The sequence below is a fragment of the Camelina sativa genome, chromosome 7, assembly GCF_030686135.1.
Source record: "Camelina sativa cultivar CO46 ecotype springtype chromosome 7, ASM3068613v1".
Taxonomy (NCBI): Eukaryota; Viridiplantae; Streptophyta; class Magnoliopsida; order Brassicales; family Brassicaceae; genus Camelina; species Camelina sativa.
Window position 1 is genome coordinate 27,457,955 of NC_141886.1, and position 7,222 is coordinate 27,465,176.

Here is a 7,222-nt window from a genome sequence, read left to right on the forward strand (position 1 = left end):
CAAAAAAAAAAGACATGTACAATGCTAAAAAAAAGAAATAAAGGTAGAAGAAAGAGCACGTTCTTTCTGTTCTACAAAACAAAAAAAAATCGAAATACACATTTAAGAAAAATTCAAGTAAAAAAAAACAAAAAAAAACAAATGTAACTGCCACTTAACGTCACATAACTTAACATAATATATTAACAAGAAATTAACAACATATATTAAGCTATCTGAAAATAATAAACAAGTTACTAATTTTTGTAATTAAAATTTTTAAATTTAATTCCTACACAATGATGAAAAAACTTCTTTCTATGATCTTTCTGCTAACTCCCCCACTATCTATTTATTTCTCCCCACAATAACAATACTATACCTGCAGAATATGAATGAACAAAACACCAATGGTATCCATGCTACCATGTACATATGGTTATCATTTGTAGCGATCAAACTAAACTAAATGATATCCCACAATAACAATATTATACCTACAGAATATGAATGAACAAAACACCAATGGTATCTATGCTACCATATACACATGGTTATCATTTGTAGCGATAAAACTAAACTAAATGATATCATAGCAGAAGAAAGCATGTGCTCATGTCCAACAAACATATGTCAACAAATTAGGATTAATGAACATGTGGTCAAAGTTAAGTAGATGGGCTTAGATGGAAACCATGGATCTTAATGTATGAATATACTTTGTTATTGCCGCACATTCCAAACTGGTGGTGGAAAAGAGACTAACCTTGGAAAAATTTACTTTGTTTTGAATGAATCCATGGAGACCTATCCATAATTTATTTATCCACTAAACTTTGTTTATTTTTTTTTTCGAGTTAAGGTCCGTAACTAATCATCATAAGCTATTTTTTTATGTTCTTTGAATTTTGGGTAACACATGAACCTTACAAAGAGATCATAACATAACATAATATTGCAATTGATTAACCACTTATCATTCAACAAATGTTCAATGACAAATGGATAATGTATAATCTAAAAATTCATAAAAAATATAGCAATATATATTTTAAAATGTATGAAATATATAATCATAACATATTATATATAAATAAATAAATAATTTATTTTATGATAACCATTTAAAATGTTAACAACAATAAAAAAAAAAAAAAGAATTAGAGAAAGATGAGAGGGGCAATTTTGCCATAAAAAATGACACCTAAGCCAAAAAACTTGAAAATGTATAGAAAAAGTATAAAATATGTGAAAATGAAAAAAGATTTATGTAAAGTAGGTGTGTGTGCAAATTTTCCTTTGATTATCTGTATTTTGGAATAAAAGCCAGTAACATTTACCAATTTGAAGTTCTTGAAAAACATGCAGATTATATGTGGAAAATGTTGCAGTAAAAAAGGATGGAAATATTTGTTTAGGATGGATGAAAAAAGAGAGTGACTTAAAAATATAGCTAGATTAGAAGGTTCATTATGCAGTTGACAATTTCATTTTCCTCATGACATGCTCCGCTAATTAGCCCTCATAGTTTTCGTATTATTCCATGTGAAATTTTGTGTATAACCAAAGAATATACTTGAGAGTTTAAAGGACTCTTCCGATATATGAGAAGTCAAATATACCAAACAATAAACAAAGTTTTCCTATTTTTATGTATATGTACAGTCTGTTTACGTACTTTGACTTTATGTATTACACGTTTCATCGTTAGCAAATGATTGATAATTTAATTAGTATATTGTATCCATAATATGTTAACATGTTACTCAATTCATCGGAAAAACTGAATTAAATACGATTTTTGACAGTACATGAGTAACTGGCCGATTAGACTATTTTCCTAAGCAACCTTAAAAAAAGTTGCTTCCATATTTTTTTTTCAAAGCGGGTTGCTTCACATTTTATGCTCATTGTTATTTAAGTTTTATAACAAAAGCAAATCTTAACAGTTGGCTTTTTCGTACTCGCGTAGATCCGCCGCTATTTTAGTGGACTGTGAAACTCGAAGTTTCTTCCGCCGTCACCGCAACGGCTTACGTGTTCAATGACCACCTGCTTCCCACATGTATCCCTTACTTCGCCTTGCGTCTTCCATGCTCATCTTCTGACATTTTTTTTTTATATATACAAACAAAAACCACTTTTTACATTTTAATCTATTTTGAAGAACTCTAGACGCTTCTCATTTTTTTTCACATACAAGTGGTACTTCATTATGCTTACCAAGTTGTAATTAAGTTTTCTAAAGGTTGGCGTTTTAAATAAGCATGGGTGATCGTAATGAAGCAACTAGATACAACAAACTAACTAGACGTTTTACCTTTCGGTTCTTTTATTTTATTTTTCTTTACTCATCTCTTGTTGTTATATAGATTGTTGTTGGTCGATGAGGGGAAAAAAAGAAAAACGATTGTTGTTTGTTTTTGAAATAACATGGTTCATTTCTTATGGAATTGAGAAAGTTAAAAATTTGTTATTTACGGTAGATTAAAAACTGTATATGGAAAAAGTGGTACTTCATTTTGCTTCTCATTCTAATGACTTGTCTTCGTGATGCTTATTCATACAACATGATAATCGATTTTGCATCTTCGTCTCATTAAGTTCTCGTTAGAACTTTATTTTGTCGGGAATTTGTATTTAAACTAAAGCTTTAGTAATAACAATAATCCAAATTAAAGTAAATGCGGCTAAGAATAAAATACACAACTAGATAAGATGGCGAAAGGTTCGGACTTTAGCTAAAAAATAGGGTTTTTATATATAGTAGAGATGTGATATAATATGGTAATGATAATGGTGGAGTTCTCCGCCAATCCATCTCTGATAACGTCTAGAGAGTTCTATTAATTTTTGTAACAAATTATGTCGACTAAAGTCTTAACGACCCATTATAAATTGTCATGATTAATACTTGCGCGACTAAACAACAACTTTATAAATTAAATAATCCTAATGGTGATGTATATCAACATCACTACGGGCGTCTTACGATATTTTTCTTAATTCAAGATATTATTTCTATATAGCGTCGATAGTTGAATTTTGAACAACATTCGTTTGGCTAATTCCGTAGAAAATTCTTAGTGATTACATGTTAATGGTAGATTATTATTGTACGTACATACGACCAAGTGAAAATTCGCATCTTATCGGTTAATGTTTACGTTATTAATAAGGTTATGGTTAGTTTTACGATCGAAGAACAATACTACTTTTTTTCTCCTTAATATGAATAAACTTGTGAAACTAGGTTCGTAGCGCTAACAAAATCAATATCATTAATTCATAAGACAAAGAAAGTACTTACAAGAGATATATATATTATCTTACCAAAAAAGAGATATACAAATATATATATATACCTGTTTATTATACTATTCACAAAACTACCAACGTTTCAACGGCTCGTGTATTTTCTTAAATTTATCTGATATGCGATGGTAATATGCAGGAATTATATTTAAGTATGTCTTAAAATCATCTGAATTCTAATTATTTTTGGGAGTAGTGGTGTTTATACAAAGGAAAAAAAAATAAAAATAGTAATAACGAAAGATAAGAGATAAGAGATAAGAATGAGAATGAGAAAATGAGTGGCACAGGGATGCTTCCAAAACAGTTGTGATGATATTCTTATTAATGGATGGGTCACCTACTTCCTCCTCACCAATTTCTATTTTATTTCATTCTTAGTGGAGCTGTGGAGATAGAAAGGTAGATATTTTTATAGGGACGAAATTTAATCTTTGTTCGAAACTGAAAACATGTGAGAAATTTAAACAAGCTATATACAAGTTGATAAATTCATGCAACTACATATGAATCTATGATACATTAGTTGCTCTACAAAACACTTTTTAATTTAGAAAAACAAAGTCTCAGTAAACAAACCTAAATAAGTAATGATGTAAAAAACTAAAAATAAATTTTGACTTTTTTGGTAATTTATATAAGTTTATAACCAATGTCCGATAATACCAACAGAAGAGAAGAGAGGATCAAAATAGGACCGACGCAATAACTAACGAACAAATATAATTAGCAAAATTGGTCTGTAAAATGTGGACGTGTGAACACGAAAGTTAGATCGGTCAACAAAATCAGGTACGACTATTTACTCCACAATACACAAATAATACGAAGACACGTGTTTTGAATTATTACACCTGCTGAGCCGCTTCACTGTGTATTTTACACGTGTCACATGATCATTCGCTGCATGTCATTTTTCCCACCCGCTCACAGGTTAGATAAACTACAGTTTACCTCAGAGTCAGAGATAGAAAAAAATGAAATATTTGTTCGCTTATGAAAAATAATATTTCTTCTTTAAAATATTAATAAAAGAATTTTAAAATAGAGTAATTAACCAAATTAATTGTTTTTCTTCATTTTGATAGTATTAATTTTTGACATAATTATACAACAAACATAATGTTATATTATGTGACACCAAAATTATATTTTAATATTTTAATTAATAAATAAAAGAAATAGTAAAATAACAAAATTCGAAAAATATGATACTAAGAATCGAGATGATAAATTTTCTATTTATGTAATAAAATTTTGAAATATTATACTAATTTATAGTTATTTAGACTGTTTTTTTTAACACATTAGAACTTTAATAAGAAACTTTATACTATCAGATTATTTGATAGACTGATAAAAAATTTATATAATTTGTTCTTTTAAATTAAGATGCTATATATTTTGAAACAGAAAAAAATAATTAACAAAAATCAATCTTCCTTTTTTTTTTACCGTTATCTTTTACCATGTATATATTTTATATTTTTTCTGATATTTTTACCGTTTACAGCATCAATCATAGATTCGCTCCCTCTCTCTCTCTCACATAGATTTTTTCAAAATATAAAATTGGAGGAAAATAAAATATTGCTTAAAAATGGAAAATATCGTTGTAAGAAAATGAAAAAAATAGGGAAATTAGGTAAGAAAAAAAGAGAAAATAGTGTGAGAAGAAGACACCCACTATATAAACAAGAGCCCAAGCTGCTGAGGTTAGTTCATCGGTGAGGTTTGAGAGAGAGAGAGAGTAAATTCACTTCACACACAAAAAAATATTGAGCGTCCTCCCCAAGAAAAAAAAATTGGTAGATAACAGCAAATTGTTTATTCTCATCTTGATCCTGAATTTTTACATTTTTTTTTCAAATTCCCCTTTATTCTGTGTGTTCCCTCTTCATTGATCCGTTTCTGTGAATCACCTGTCTTTTACAAAAATCAAAGCTTATGAAACTTTGTATTTTTCTTTGTTTCGATTTAAAAGGCAGGTTTTTTCAGAACGAGATCTTTTTTTCTTATTTCTTCTGATTTTTTTTTTCAATTTTTAGATTTTTAGTTCTTCGAGGGTTGATTTTTTTTTATTTTATAATTCCCTCTTTTAGGATCTACACAAAGGTTGCTTATTTCAAACCTTTTAGATCCATTTTTTATTTTTTCTTCTTCGGAACTGTTTCTTTACTTTTGATAAGATTCAGGTTTCATTTTTTTTTTCGGATTTCAAATCTTAATTTCTAGAAATGGCAGCTGCTATGAATTTGTACAGTAGTAGCAGAACGTTTCAAGATTCGTTCGGTGGTGAACTCATGGACGCGCTTGTACCTTTTATCAAAAGCGTTTCAGATGATTCACCTACTACTCCTTCTTCTTCTTCTTCTGCGTTTCTTCATCCCGCAGCGTCTGCGTCTGCGTCTGCGTTTTCTCTCCCTCCTTTCCCCGGTTATTACCCGGTTCACGATGACTGTTCATTCTTGACCCAACCTTTTTCATACGGGTCGGATCTTCTTCAACAAACCGGGTCATCATCATCACTAATCGGACTCAACAACCTCTCTTCTTCTCAAATCCACCAGATCCAGTCTCAGATCCATCATCCGACGCATCACACCACCAACAACAACTCTTTCTCCAACCTCCTCAGCCCGAAGCCGTTGCTGATGAAGCAATCCGGAGTCGCCGGATCTTGTTTCGCTTACGTTTCAGGTGTTCTTCCTCCTAAGCCGACGAAGCTTTACAGAGGTGTGAGGCAACGTCACTGGGGGAAATGGGTGGCTGAGATCCGTCTTCCGAGGAATCGTACTCGTCTTTGGCTTGGGACCTTTGACACGGCGGAGGAAGCTGCGCTGGCCTATGACAAGGCTGCGTACAAGCTGCGCGGCGATTTCGCCCGGCTTAACTTCCCTAACCTGCGTCACAACGGATCTCACATCGGAGGCGACTTCGGTGAGTACAAACCTCTTCACTCCTCAGTCGACGCTAAGCTTGAAGCTATCTGTAAAAGCATGGCGGAGTCTCAGAAACAGGACAAACCGACGACGAAGTCATCATCGAAGAAACGTGGTTCATCCGTGAAGCCTGAGAAGGTGGTTTCGTCGCCGGAGAAGGTCAAGTCCGAGGAGAAGTCTCCCTCGATCGCCGGATCTCCTCCGTTTGAAGAGTCCGCCGCGGGATCTTCGCCGTTGTCGGACTTGACATTCGCTGATCCGGAGGAGCCGCCGCAGTGGAACGAGACGTACTCGTTGGAGAAGTATCCGTCGTACGAGATCGATTGGGATTCGATTCTAGCTTCTTAGTGGGGGCAAAATAGGAATTTCAGCCGCTTGCAATGGAGTTTTTGTGAAATTGCATGACTGGCCCTTTTTTATTAGGGAGTAATTAATTATGGTTTAGGGGTTTAAGTTTTCGTATTTGTTAATATTTTCGGTATTATTATTATTATTATTATTATTATTATGGTTTGTTGTATTAGGGCTCTCTCTCTGTGTCGGTCGAGCTTGCGGTTTTTTGTCAGGCTCTCGACCATGCCACAGATTTCATTTCATGTGTAATCTTTTGTCTTTTATGTAATCTTTTTATCTTAATGAACTTTATTTTAGTTTTTGTAATCTCTCTGTTATGATTGTTTATTTACATCAAACCTATCTTACAACGCTATAACATATTATTAACTCAGATAAAAACCATGTTATGTCTTACATTGTATAAGAAGATGAATGTGTTTGTAACGTATAATCAAACTAAAAGATTATATTAGATTTGTAGTTTGGTGAACGAATTTAATCAAAATACCCGTCACCTAAATTGGTATTTAACGTATTAATCCTTTTACTACCATCCAAATGAAACACGTCTCTTTGAATATAGTCATAGATTTTAACGTTTTCGTAACCTGTCAATCCGTCGTCTCTAAAAGTCACGATAAATCCAAATG

General features: G+C 32.1%; 1 pseudogene across 1 annotated transcript; it reads left to right on the forward strand.

The window, feature by feature from the left end:
- The first annotated feature begins 5,005 nt into the window (after positions 1 to 5,005).
- On the forward strand, positions 5,006 to 6,896 carry LOC104702592 (ethylene-responsive transcription factor RAP2-4 pseudogene; annotated as a pseudogene). The gene has a single exon (XR_015561188.1). The product of XR_015561188.1 is annotated as an ethylene-responsive transcription factor RAP2-4 pseudogene (transcript).
- The last annotated feature ends 326 nt before the right edge of the window (positions 6,897 to 7,222 follow it).